This window comes from Chiloscyllium plagiosum, unplaced genomic scaffold (assembly GCF_037043375.1).
Source record: "Chiloscyllium plagiosum isolate Xiang-an unplaced genomic scaffold, Cpla_swu_hap1 HiC_scaffold_9, whole genome shotgun sequence".
NCBI classification, from domain to species: domain Eukaryota; kingdom Metazoa; phylum Chordata; class Chondrichthyes; order Orectolobiformes; family Hemiscylliidae; genus Chiloscyllium; species Chiloscyllium plagiosum.
Genome location: NW_028270147.1, coordinates 13,219,408 through 13,232,570, shown reverse-complemented (window position 1 = coordinate 13,232,570; position 13,163 = coordinate 13,219,408). Strand labels below are relative to the sequence as shown.

Below are 13,163 nucleotides of genomic sequence, written 5' to 3'. Positions count from 1 at the left end.
CCCATTTGTGGAATTATCTTCCCCAGTTATCTTATTGATTGACAGAGCAAGCTTGAGGGCTCAAGCAACTCATGTCCCATTTTCCCACAATTTCTAATCTTCTTTTCTATCAAGCAATCCACTATTGACCGACACTCTCTCTCTGCAGCCAAGTGAACGAAGTGCTAGAGATCTGCTGACACCCCATAGATGTGTACCTCAAAATGAATCAGCATATCTAACTGAGATGGGTGGAGCAGAAATAATTAGGAAATGTACAATAATCTAATAATAACCGCAGCAGCATCTGCTTATGAATAACATCCTCTGTGAGATCTGTAGAATATTTCTTCCTTGTTGCTATTAAACACTATCAATTTTGGACATTCAATCTCCACCTCTGTTCATTTCCAATACTTCACAGCTCACACATAGACCAGGTACTGAGCCTACCATTCCTCACACAAACACTTAGACTTTTAACACCCAGACTTGTCACTAAGTCACCTCTGAAACTCTCAATTGCCACTACTGTATGTAGAAGGACAGCAGAGACGCAGGAAAACCATCATAGGATTAGACAGGATGTAAGACATAGAAACAGACCAATTAGCCCAACCAACCCATGCCAATGTTTAAGTATTGAGTCCTCATCCCTCTTTCCACAGTTAAGATTGTAACCCTTCTTCCTCATTTGTCTAGTTTCCCCCTAAATGCAGCCACATTTTCAACTGCTCCCTATGCTGATAGTTTCCACTTTCTTCACCACATGCTCAAAGTCATCACCACACTCCATCTTGGAAACACTGTCACTGGATCAAAATTCTGGAGCTCCCTGCCTGATAGAACTGTAGGAGTGCTTTTGCCATATAGCAGACTGCAGCTATTCAAGAAAGCATCAATTCAGCCTCCATACATTGAGGTTTAAAAGAATGAAAGAAGATCTAATTTAAACATGTAGAATTCTAATTGGGCTAGACAGACAATGCAGGGAGAATGTTTCCCTTGGTTAGAGAGTCTAGAAGAAAGTGAGGACTGCAGATGCTGGAGATCAGAGCTGAAAATGTGTTGCTGGAAAAGCGCAGCAGGTCAGGCAGCATCCAAGGAGCAGAAGAATCGACGTTTCGGGCATGAGCCCTTCTTCAGGAATGAGGAGAGTGTGCCAAGCAGGCTAAGATAAAAGGTAGGGAGGAGGGACATGGGGGAGGGGCGTTGGAAATGTGATAGGTGGAAGGAGGTTAAGGTGAGGGTGATAAGCCAGAGTGAGGGTGGGGGCGGAGAGGTCAGGAAGGTGGTGCTGAGTTCGAGGGTTGGGACTGAGACAAGGTGGGGGGAGGGGAAATGAGGAAACTGGAGAAATCTGAGTTCATCCCTTGTGGTTGGAGGGTTCCTAGGTGAAAGATGAGGCGCTCTTCCTCCAGCCGTCGTGTTGCTATGGTCTGGCGATGGAGGAGTTCAAGGACCTGCATGTCATTGGTGGAGTGGGAGGGGGAGTTGAAGTGTTGAGCCACGGGGTGGTTGGGTTGGTTGGTCCGGGTGTCCCAGAGGTGTTCTCTGAAACATTCTGCAAGTAGGCGGCCTGTCTCCCCAATATAGAGGAGGCCACATCGGGTGCAGCGGATGTAGTAAATGATGTGTGTGGAGGAGCAGGTGAATTTGTGGCAGATATGGAAAGATGCCTTGGGGCCTTGGAGGGAAGTAAGGGGGGAGGTGTGGGCGCAAGTTTTGCATTTCTTGTGGTTGCAGGGGAAGGTGCCGAGAGTGGAGGTTGGGTTGGTGGGGGGTGTGGACCTGACAAGGGAGTCACGGAGGGAGTGGTCTTTTCGGAACGCTGATAGGGGAGGGGAGGGGAGGGGAGGGAAATATATCCCTTGGTGGTGGGGTCCGTTTGGAGATGGCGGAAATGACGACGGATGATATGATGTATATGGAGGTTGGTGGGGTGGTAGGTGAGGTCCAGTGGGGTTCTGTCCTGGTGGCGATTGGAGGGACGGGGCTCAAGGGTGGAGGAGCGGGAAGTGGAGGAGATGCGGTGGAGGGCATCGTTGATCACGTCTGAGGGGAAATTGCGGTCTTTGAAGAAAGAGGCCATCTGGGTTGTTTGATATTGGAACTGGTCCTCCTGGGAGCAGATGCGGCAGCGATGAAGGAATTGGGAATATGGGATGGCGTTTTTACAGGGGGCAGGGTGGGAGGAGGAGTAGTCTAGGTAGCTGTGGAAGTCGGTCGGTTTATAGTAAAGTTTATAGTCGGTTTACTATAAACCGACCGAGTCCCACAGCTACCTAGACTACACCTCCTCCCACCCTGCCCCCTGTAAAAACGCCATCCCACCCCCACTCCGGCCTATCACCCTTACCTTAACCTCCTTCCACATATCACTTTTCCAACGCCCCTCCCCCAAGTCCCTCCTCCCTACCTTTTATCTTAGCCTGCTTGGCACACTCTCCTCATTCCTGAAGAAGGGCTCATGCCCGAAACGTCGATTCTCCTGCTCCTTGGATGCTGCCTGACCTGCTGCGCTTTTCCAGCAACACATTTTCAGCTTAGAGAGTCTAGAACCAGGGTCACAGTCTCAAGGTAGATTATGAGTTGATAAAATGTGGAGCTGGAGAAAGTGAGGTCTGCAGATGCTGGAGATCAAAGTTGAAACTTTATTGCTGGAACAGCACAGCAGGTCAGGCAGCATCCAGGGAACAGGAGATTCGACGTTTCGGGCACAGGCCGACGTTTCGGGCACATTCCTGAAGAAGGGCCTGTGCCCGAAACGTCGAATCTCCTGTTCCCTGGATGCTGCCTGACCTGCTGTGCTGTTCCAGCAATAAAGTTTCAAAAATGTGGAGCTGGAAAAGACACAGCAGGTCAAGCAGCATCAGAAGAGTCGACATTTCGGTCAGGATTCTTCACCCTGATTAAGGATGCTGTGATGCTCTGACGCTGCTTGACCTGCTCTGCCTTTTCCAGTTCCACATTTTATTGACTCTGACTTTCCAGCATCTGCAGTTCTCACTATCTGCAAGGTAGATCATTCATGACTAAGATGTGCAAACATTTCTTCACACAGAGTCAGCTTGTGGAATTCTCTGGGCCAGGTGTTGGCAGGTGGGATCAGATTCGGTTGGGCTGTCTGGTCGGCACGGGCAAGTTAGACCGAAAGGTCTGTTTCCGTGCTGTACATCTCTATGACTCTAAAAGGCTGTGGAGGCAAGTCTCTGAGTGTATCGATTATTGAGATTGATTAATGTTTAGATATTAAAAGCATTAAGGGTAATGCAGGGAAAACAGGAATATAGGGTTGAGATAGAGGATCAGATGAATAACAGAGCAGAGTCAAAGGGCCAAATGGCTTGGTTCAGCTCCTGTTTTGTGTTTTCTATATTTCACTCAAGAGCAACTGGTGCCGGGGGGGGGGGGGGGGAAGAAGCAAACCACACAAGAGGAAAACCACTCACTTTGCCAGGGTGCCTACAGACCGTGGTGGGCAGCACAGTGGCACAGGTGGGCAACACTGCTGCCTCACAGCGCCAGAGACCTGGGTTCAATTCCCACCTCAGGTGACTGACTGTGTGGAGTTTGCACGTTCTCCCCGTGTCTGCGTGGGTTTCCTCCGGGTGCTCCGGTTTCCTCCCACAGTCCAAAGATGTGCAGGGTCAGGTGAATTGGCCATGCTAAATTGCCCGTAGTGTTAGGTAAGGGATAAATGTAGGGGAATGGGTGGGTTTCGCTTCGGCGGGTCGGTGTGGACTTGTTGGGCCAAAGGGCCTGTTTCCACACTGTAATGTAATGTAATCTAATCTAAACACCTACAACCAACCAATAATTAATACCTCCCAATTTATTATGTCTACTCAGCCTTGCAGGGGCAACCTGCATTCTAGCCCATGTCAACCTGTTGAAATGACAACCGCAAAACGATAGGGTGGGAGAGAAGAGCCTGATGACAAGGGTGAGGATTTGATGGCCAGAGTAAGAGGAGGGGGGGGGGGGGGGGGAGTAAGAGGAGGAGGAGGGGGGGGGGGGAGTAAGAGGAGGAGGGGGGGGGGGGGAGTAAGAGGAGGAGGGGGGGTAGGATGAGGAAGGTTGATGAAGGGAGAGGGTGGAAGTTGATGACCAGGAGGGAGGGAGGGAGGGGATGACATGGGACGGGTGGAGATCGAGGGTTTGGGCACAAGGGGCTAGGGTTTGTAGGTAACCAGAGGGTGGGGACAGTCGGTTTTTGAGGTATCCCGCGGGGCCCCGACTCCCGGCTTGAGCCGCACCCACAGCGGGGCCTAGACAAGGCGGGCACTGCCGCCCCCTATCCCCGGGCCTACACCGAGACTCCAGAGCCGCCGGCCCGACGCCTCAGGACGGGGACACACACGAGAAACAGGCCTGCTCCACGCAAGGGCAGTCTGCACACCAGCTCCGGTTCTCACTTACCACCCCCGTTCCCCGGTGCTCGATCCCCGATCTCACTCAACTCGCCATCCGCCACTGACTCACACCCGCCCCCCAGCCGAGCGGCTCCTGTCAATCAGCAAACTCCGCCCCCCAGCCGAGCGGCTCCTGTCAATCAGCGAACCCCGCCCCCCAGCCGAGCGGCTGCTGTCAATCAGCAAACCCCGCCCCCCAGCCGAGCGGCTCCTGTCAATCAGCTAACCCCGCCCCCAGCCGAGCGGCTGCTGTCAATCAGCAAACCCCGCCCCCAAACGTGAGTCTCCTGCCAATCAGCAAATCCCGCCCCCCAAACGTGCGGCTGCTGTCAATCAGCAAACCCCGCCCCCAAACGTGAGTCCCCTGCCAATCAGCAAACCCCGCCCCCAAACGTGCGGCTCCTGTCAATCAGCAAACCCCGCCCCCAAACGTGCGGATTCTGTCAATCAGCAAACCCCGCACCCCAGCCGAGCGGGTCCTGTCAATCAGCAAACCGGGCCCCCAAACGTGCGACTCATGTCAATCAGCAAACCCCGCCTCAAACGTGCGGCTCCTGTCAATCAGCAAACCCCGCCTCAAACGTGCGGCTCCTGTCAATCAGCTAACCCCGCCCCCAGCCGAGCGGTTCATGTCAATCAGCACACCCCGCCCCCAGCCGTGCGGCTCCTGTCAATCAGCACACCCCGCCCCCAGCCGTGCGGCTCCTGTCAATCAGCACACCCCGCCCCCAGCCGAGCGGTTCATGTCAATCAGCACACCCCGCCCCCAAACGTGCGGCTCCTGTCAATCAGCAAAACCCGCCTCAAACGTGCGGCTCCTGCCAATCAGCAAACCCCGCCCCCAAACCTGCGGCACCTGCCAATCACCAGGCCCCGCCCCAAGCCGCGCGGCCCCCGTCAAGCCAACCGAGCGACGACTGTCGAACACCAAACCCCGCCCCCAGCCGATCGGCTTCCCTCATTCACCAAAGCCCGCCTCCCAACCGGGCGTCCCCTGTCAATCACCAGACCCCGCCCCGCGCCTGTCAATCTCCAGGCCCGCCCCTCTGGACCCCAAATGTCTATCACTGAGATAAGAAGCTGCAATAAAGTCAAAATACTGTGGGTGCTGTTACAAACGTAGAGAATGCTGGAGAAAGTCAGCAGTCAATCACTATGATTCTCAACTCGAAACGTTAACTGTTTTTCTCTCTCCACAGATGCTCAGTATCTCCAGGATGTTTTTATTAACTTTCCTACTGCAATGCAGACTGGGCATGGTGCTTTTATTCCTGATGAAGGGCTTTTGCCCGAAACGTCGATTTTGCTGAAGCTCCTCGGATGCTGCCTGAACTGCTGTGCTCTTCCAGCACCATTGATCCAGAATCTGGTTTCCAGCATCTGCAGTCATTGTTTTAACCATGATCCAAAGTAAGACCATGAGATGTAGGTGCAGAAAGTAGACGAGTCTGCTCCGCCACTCAATGAGATTGTGACTGATCCGATAATCCTCAACCCTACTTTCCTGCTTTTTCCCCATAACTCTTGACTCCCTTACTGATTTAAAAATCTGTTTATCTCAGCTTTCAATACACTTTAGCAGATCTAGCCTCTACAGTCCTCTGCGGTAAAAATAATCCACAGGTTCACTGAGCTCTGAGCGAAAAATATATTCAGGTATTCAAGTTTTTGGCCCAATTGGAATCTTTTCTGGGATTGAAAAGACCTGTTCGAAGTGGATGCATTTAACTTGAACTGGAACGGCACCAATATCTTAACAGAGATTTCCTAGTTAAGGGGGACTTCAGATTGCTGGGAGTGGTGGGTGGAAGGAATTCTAAGTAGTAGTGTCTGTAGAAAGATTGATGAAAAAGTTTCTGAAAGTGAAAAAGAACAGGTCAATTACAAAAGAAAGACAAGAGCAAATCAGAGACTGTAGTAACTGTGAAGAACAAAATTGCAAATAATTCAATGCAAGGGTCTTACAGTAAAGCTGATGAACTCAGCATGTTTAGGAACATAGGTTTGAGATGTCATATTACAGAAACTTGGCTAAGGGCTGGCAGCTTAATATTCTGGATTTTAGATGCTTTGGGAAGGATAGGAAGGGAGGCAAGAGTGGTATTTTTGGTTAAAGAATACGTAATTGCTGTAACTTAGAGAAGCTATTTCTGAAAATTGTTAAGTGAAAATATATGGGTAGAAATTAAAATAAGAAAGGAAAGATCACCTTGATAGGATTGTACTAATGCACCCCCTCCCCCACCCTCCAATAGTCATAAGGAAATTGAAAAACAAACATGTAGATGGCCAGATTTTTTGCAAAGAGCTGTGTTTTCATTTTGGGGAGCTCTGGAGAAGTTTTTTTTATCTGAGGAATTTATTGAAGATGTGTCATTTTAATTCAGTTAATCAGTTAAGTGGTTGATGTTATTTAAGATTTATATACTTGTTACTTTTTTTTGCTTTGTAAGTTTACTTTCTATAGGTGCTGAAATAGAGTTTATTTTATATATAAGGTGTTACTGAAAGTTGCTTTTTTTAAGCTTTATGTTATTGAGGGCATATAAGCAGGAACAGAGTCTGATGGCCAGTAGATTTTGAAGGGTGATTGCACAGCAGGATCAGTCAGAGAGATGTTGACTGTCATGAAAAGTAATAACTTAGTTCAATAGTCTCTGGTGATTATTCCTCAAAGAGTCATAGAGATATACAGCATGGAAATGGACCCTTTGGTCCACCTCATCCATGCCGACCAGATATCCCAACCCAATCTAGTTCCACATGCCAGTACCTGGCCCATATCCCTCCAAACCCTTCCTATTCATATAGCCATCCATATGCCTTTTAAATGTTGCAATTGTACTAGCCTCCACTAGTTCCTCTGGGCAGCTCATTCCATACACGTACCACCCTCTGCATGAAAAAGTTGCTCCTCAGGTCTCTTTTATATCTTTCCACTCTCACTCTAAACCTGTGCCATCTAGTTCTAGACTCCCCCACCCCAGGGAAGAGACTTTGTCTATTTATCCTATTCATGCCCCTCATGATTTTATAAATCTCTTTAAAGGTCACCCCTCAGCCTCCGATGCTCCAGGGAAAACAGTCCTAGCCTATTCAACCCCTCTCTATAGGTCAAATCCTCCAACCCTGGCAACATCCTTGTAAATCTTTTCTGAACCCTTTCAAGTTTCCCAACATCTTTCCAATAGGAAGGAGACCAGAATTGCATGCAATATTCCAAAAGTGGCCTAACCAATGTCCTGTACAGCCGCAGCATGACCTCCCAACTCCTGTACTCAATACTCTGACCAATAAAGGAAAGCATACCAAATGCCTTCTTCACTATCCTATCTACCTGCGACTCCACTTAATCAATATAAAGAATGTAGAGGCATTCTTAAGAAGGAAATAAGAAAAGCAAAGAGGGGATATGAGATAGTATTGACAGATAATATTAGGGATAATCCTAAGAGATTCTACAAGAACATAAAATGTATGAGGATAATTATAGCGAGAGTAGGGCTTCTTAAAGATCAAGGAGGTCATCTTTGTATTGAACCCCAAGAGATGGGAGAGATACTAAATGAATATTTTGCATCAGTTTTTACTGTGGATAAAGAAATGGAGGTTAGAGAGCACAGGGAAATAAATACTGGTTTTTAAAACAGTTCACATTACAGAAGAGGAGGTTCGGGAGGCCTCAGAGAATATGAGGTGGATAAGTCTCCAGGACCTGATCTAATGTGTCCCAGAACATTGTGAGAAGTAAGGGAGGAAATTATGAGACTCCTTCCAGAAATATTTGCATTATCTACAACTACAGGTGAGGTGCCTGATAACTGGAGGGTGACTAATGTTGTACTTTTAATTAAGATAGGGAAACTATAAACTGTGAATCTGTCTTTGGTTGTGGGTAAGTAATTGGAAGTGATTTTAGGACGGGGTATTTCAAGACTAAGGGACACATTTTTAAGGTGAAAGGAGAGAGATTTAAAAAAGACATGAGAAGCAAATCATTTACACAGAGGGTGGTTCGTGTACGGAATGAACTTCCTGTGGAAGTGGTGGATGTGGGTACAATTACAACAAAGACATTTGGATAAGGACATCAATAGGAATGGTTTGGAAGGATATGGGCCAGGAGCAGACAGGTAGGACTAGCTTAGTTTGGGATTAGGTTTGGCATGGACTGGTTGGACTAAAGGGTCTGTTACCGTGCTGTCTAACTCTATGACTCAAAGGAATTCCTTCTCATGTGCGTCTCAAATGGGCAGGCCGTTTTTCTGAGATTGTACCCTCTGGTCCGAGATTCTCCCACAAGTGAAAAAAACCTCTCTGCATTAACCCTGTAAGATGAAATAGATTGCCTTTCATTCTTCTAACTACTCAATCACTCCTCATAAGACAGTCCATCCATACCTGGTACCAGCCTAACTAACTTTCTCTGGACTTCCTCCAATTCGATCTTTCTTTCAATAAAGGGATCTAATCTGTTTACAATATTCTAGCTGTGTTGAGAGGGGGATGCTGGAAAAGTACAGCAGGTCAGGCAGCATCCGAGGAACAGGAAAATCGATGTTTCGGGCATAAGCCCTTCATCAGGAATGAGGCTTGCCGGCTAGGGGGGGCCGAGAGATAAATGGGAGGGGAGTGGGGTTGGGGGCAAAGTAGCTGAGAATGCAACTGGTGGATGAAGGTGAGGGAGAAGGTGAGGGGTCAGACAAGTGGGTGGAGCAGATAGATGGGAAAGGTAATGGACAGGTCTGGAGGGCGGTGCCGAGTTGGAGGCTTGGGACTGGGATAATGTGGGTGGAGGAGAATTGAGGAAACTTGAAATCCACATTGCTCCCGTGTGGTTGCAGGATCCCAAGGCGGAATATGAGGCGTTCCTCCAGGCGTTGGGTAGTAAGGGATTGGTGATGGAAGAGACCCAGGACCTGCATGTCCTTGACGGAGAGGGAGGGCAGTTGAAATGTTCAGCCATGGGGCGATGGGGTTGGTTGGTGCAGGTGTCCCAGAGATGTTCTCTGAAACAATCCGCAAGTAGGCGTCCTGTCTCCCTGATGTCGAGGAGACCACATCGGGTGCAACAGATCCAATAGATACATTGGTGGAAGTACAGGTAAATTTCTGTCAGATGTGGAAGGATCCTTTGGGGCCTTGAATTGAGGTGAGGGGAGTGGTGTGGGTGCAGGTATTGCACTTTCGCCGGTGGCAGGGGAAGGTGTCAGGAGTATGGTGTGGGCTGTGGGGGATGTGGACCTGACGAGGAAGTTGCGGAGGACATGGTCTCTCCAGAATGCTGTGAGGGGTGGGGAGGGAAAAATGCATCTGGTCCACATCCAACAGAAATTTACCTGTACCTCCACCAATGTCATCTACTGTATCAGTTGCACCCGATGTGGTCTCCTCTACATCAGGGAGACAGCACTGATCCTTGTGGTACACCACGAGTTATTTACCTGGGATCTTGATCCAGTAACAGTGAAGGAACAGTGATATAGTTCCAAGACAGTATGATGTGTAGCTTTGACGATGTTGTTTCAAGGTTTGAAATGGTTAATTCTGAGAGTGATTTAAGTAATGAGCAGTGTGATGATCTCATACAGACATGGTGGAAGAACAGCTTCTGGTCTCAAAAGACTTTGCCCTCTCATCTAGGTCCTCCTCATAGTCATGTTTGCCCTGGTTGGAGAATCTAGAAACAGACAGCACTATTTAAAAATAAAGGGGATGCCACTTAGGTTGAGTTTTGGATAATTTTGTTATACTAAGAGATCGTGAACCCTTGGAGTTGTCTACCACTGAGGAACAAGAAATGCAATCTTTGAATATATCGCCCCTCCAACCGCCACCAGGACAGAACCCCATTGGTCCTCACCTACCACCCCACCAACCTCCATGTATAGCGTATCATCTGCCGTCATTTCCGCCACCTCCAAACAGACCCCACCACCAGGGATATATTTCCCTCCCCTCCCCTATCAGCGTTCCAAAAAGACCACTCCCTCCATGACTCCCTCGTCAGGTCCACACCCCCCACCAACCCAACTTCCACTCCCGGCACCTTCCCCTGCAACCGCAAGAAATGCAAAACTTGCGCCCACACCTCCCCCCTTACTTCCCTCCAAGGCCCCAAGGGATACTTCCATATCCACCACAAATTCACCTGCACCTCCACACACATCATCTATTGCATCCACTGCACCCGATGTGGCCTCCTTTATATTGGGGAGACAGGCCGCCTACTTGCGGAACGTTTCAGAGAACACCTCTGGGACACCCGGACCAACCAACCCAACCACCCCATGGCTCAACACTTCAACTCCCCCTCCCACTCCACCAAGGACATGCAGGTCCTTGGACTCCTCCATCGCCAGACCATAGCAACACGACAGTTGGAGGAAGAGCGCCTCATCTTCCGCCTAGGAACCCTCCAACCACAAGGGATGAACTCAGATTTCTCCAGTTTCCTCATTTCTCCTCCCCCCACCTTGTCTCAGTCAAATCCCTCGAACTCAGCACCGCCTTCCTAACCTGCAATCTTCTTCCTGACCTCTCCGCCCCCACCCCACTCCGGCCTATCACCCTCACCTTGACCTCCTTCCACCTATCGTCTTTCCAACGCCCCTCCCCCAAGTCCCTCCTCCCTACCTTTTATCTTAGCCTGCTGGACACACTTTCCTCATTCCTGAAGAAGGGCTTATGCCCGAAACATCGATTCTCCTGTTCCTTGGATGCTGCCTGACCTGCTGCCCTTTTCCAGCAACACATTTTCAGCTCTAAAGTAAAAGTAAGGTCACATCACCATAGTTTTACCAGACCAGTGTTTAAGGTAGACATTGATAAATGTGTGAACTTCAATGGCATACAGAGTTATATGGATGGGTAGGTAGAAGGCTTCGTCAGCCATAATTATATTGAACGGTGGGGCAGACTTGCAAGCTGAAAGACCTATCCCTGTTCCTAAGTTCCGATATCACTCTAACAACTCTGGCATATCATTATAACTTGTACACTCAAGGAAATACATCTTGTTTATGAGAAGAACCTCCACTTATTCAACCAGCAAATGGTTTTCCTCTATTGCACCAGATAAAATGAGTCCTGTGGACCCCTAACCTAAAAGATAATGGTGGAGCGTACAGTTCTGGTCACCATATTACCCGTAGTATGTGGATGCTTTGGAGAGTGTACAGAAAAGGTTTACCAGGACGTTGCCTGTTATGGGGATTTTAGCAATGTTATGGGGATTTTAGCAATGAGGGAAGGTGGGGTCTGTTTTCACTGGAATGCAGGAGGTTGCGGGGTGACCTGACAGAAGTTTATAAGATAGTGAATGGCATCAATGGGATGGAAAATATGAGACTTTTTGTCAGGGTGGAGTGGTCAATCACTTGGGGACACAGGTTCAAGGTGTGGCGGGGATGTTTAAAAGAGATGTGCAAAGCAAGGTTTTCACTCAAAGGGTGGTGGGTGTCTGGAATGCGTTGCTAGAGGAGGTGGTGGAAGCAGAGACAATGGCAAGAAACACCCATTTGGGTCTGGGAGTAAGATATCCATAGAGGAAAAGATCCCTTTTAATTCATCTTGTTGTGGCCAATAGAGAGGACAGATGAATAAAGAAGGAAAACCAATTTATCCCTCCTCACTTGGAAGCTTGCCAATTTAGGGTACTCATCCGGAAAATAATAAATTGGTGAAACTTACTTGGGGATGGGTGTTAACTGTCATTAATAAAAGATTGACTAACAAGTGGTGGGAAGCGGTGTTCCATCAGGAGTTGTGTTGGAACCACAGTTGTTCGTTGTTTATAACAATGATTTTGACTGAGCAAGTGGAAATACATTTCAAAATTTGTTATACAAATGGGGAAATGTAATTAATACAGAGAGAAAAGTGACAACAAAATACAGGATATGGTAAATATACATGCAGAACAAGTGTGTAACTGGTAAATTAGTATTAAGGTAAATAAATGCTATGGTATATTTTTGTAGGAAAATATAATGCTTGCGGAAAACAATACTCTTGGAGTTGCCATTAATCAAGTCAAATGGACATTCAACTAAGTACTGTGGTACTAGGACAGGCAAGAGACAGGCAACTCTATGGCAAGAAAGTCATCTCCTGATTTCTCAAATCCTGTCCACCACGTAGAAAGAACAAGTCAAGAGTGTGACGGAGAACTCTCCACATCTAACACAGCTAACTGCATGAATTACACTCCATCCATCATCTTCCATATCTTATGAAGAACAAATAAAGCAATTAGGTCTGCATCCATTGGAGTTTAGGGGAATAAGAGGTGAGCTTATTGAAATGTAGAAGATTGTGAGGGCCTGGACAAGATGGGTACCCAGATGATGTTTTCTGTAAGGGATATTAAAACTGGAGGATGTAATTTTATTTTCTTTATTCGCTCGTGGAATGTAGTGTCACTGGCTGGTCAGCCTTTATTGCCAGTTCCCAGTTGCCCCTTGAGAAGGTGGTGGTGAGCTTCCTTCTTGAACTGCTGCAGTCCACCTGCTGTGGGTAGACCCACAATGCCATTCGAGAGGAAATTTTGACCCAGCAACAGTGAAGGAATGGCAATATATTTCCAAGTCTGGATGGTGAGTGACTTGGAGGGGAGTTTGCAAGTGGTGGTATTCCCATGTATCTTCTATCCCTTTCCTTCTAGGTAAAGTAGTTGTGGGTTTGGAAGGTACTCTCTCAGGATGTTCTGAATTTCCGCAATACAATTAAAGATGATACACACTGCTGCTACCGAGCGACAGTGGTGGA

The 13,163-nt window shown here is 48.1% G+C and overlaps 1 protein-coding gene across 3 annotated transcripts in view; it reads right to left on the bottom strand.

Annotated features, from left to right (window-relative positions):
• Positions 1 to 4,452, bottom strand: part of usp33 (ubiquitin specific peptidase 33) — a 97,456-nt gene extending 93,004 nt beyond the window's left edge. For 2 of the 3 annotated variants that reach the window (XR_015758103.1, XM_087990412.1), the window contains exon 1: positions 4,402 to 4,452. The gene's annotated coding sequence lies outside the window, so the exon portion shown is untranslated. The remainder of the gene's footprint in view (positions 1 to 4,401) is intronic. The other variant, XM_087990413.1, reaches the window with a different exon arrangement.
• Between the last annotated feature and the right edge of the window lie 8,711 nt (positions 4,453 to 13,163).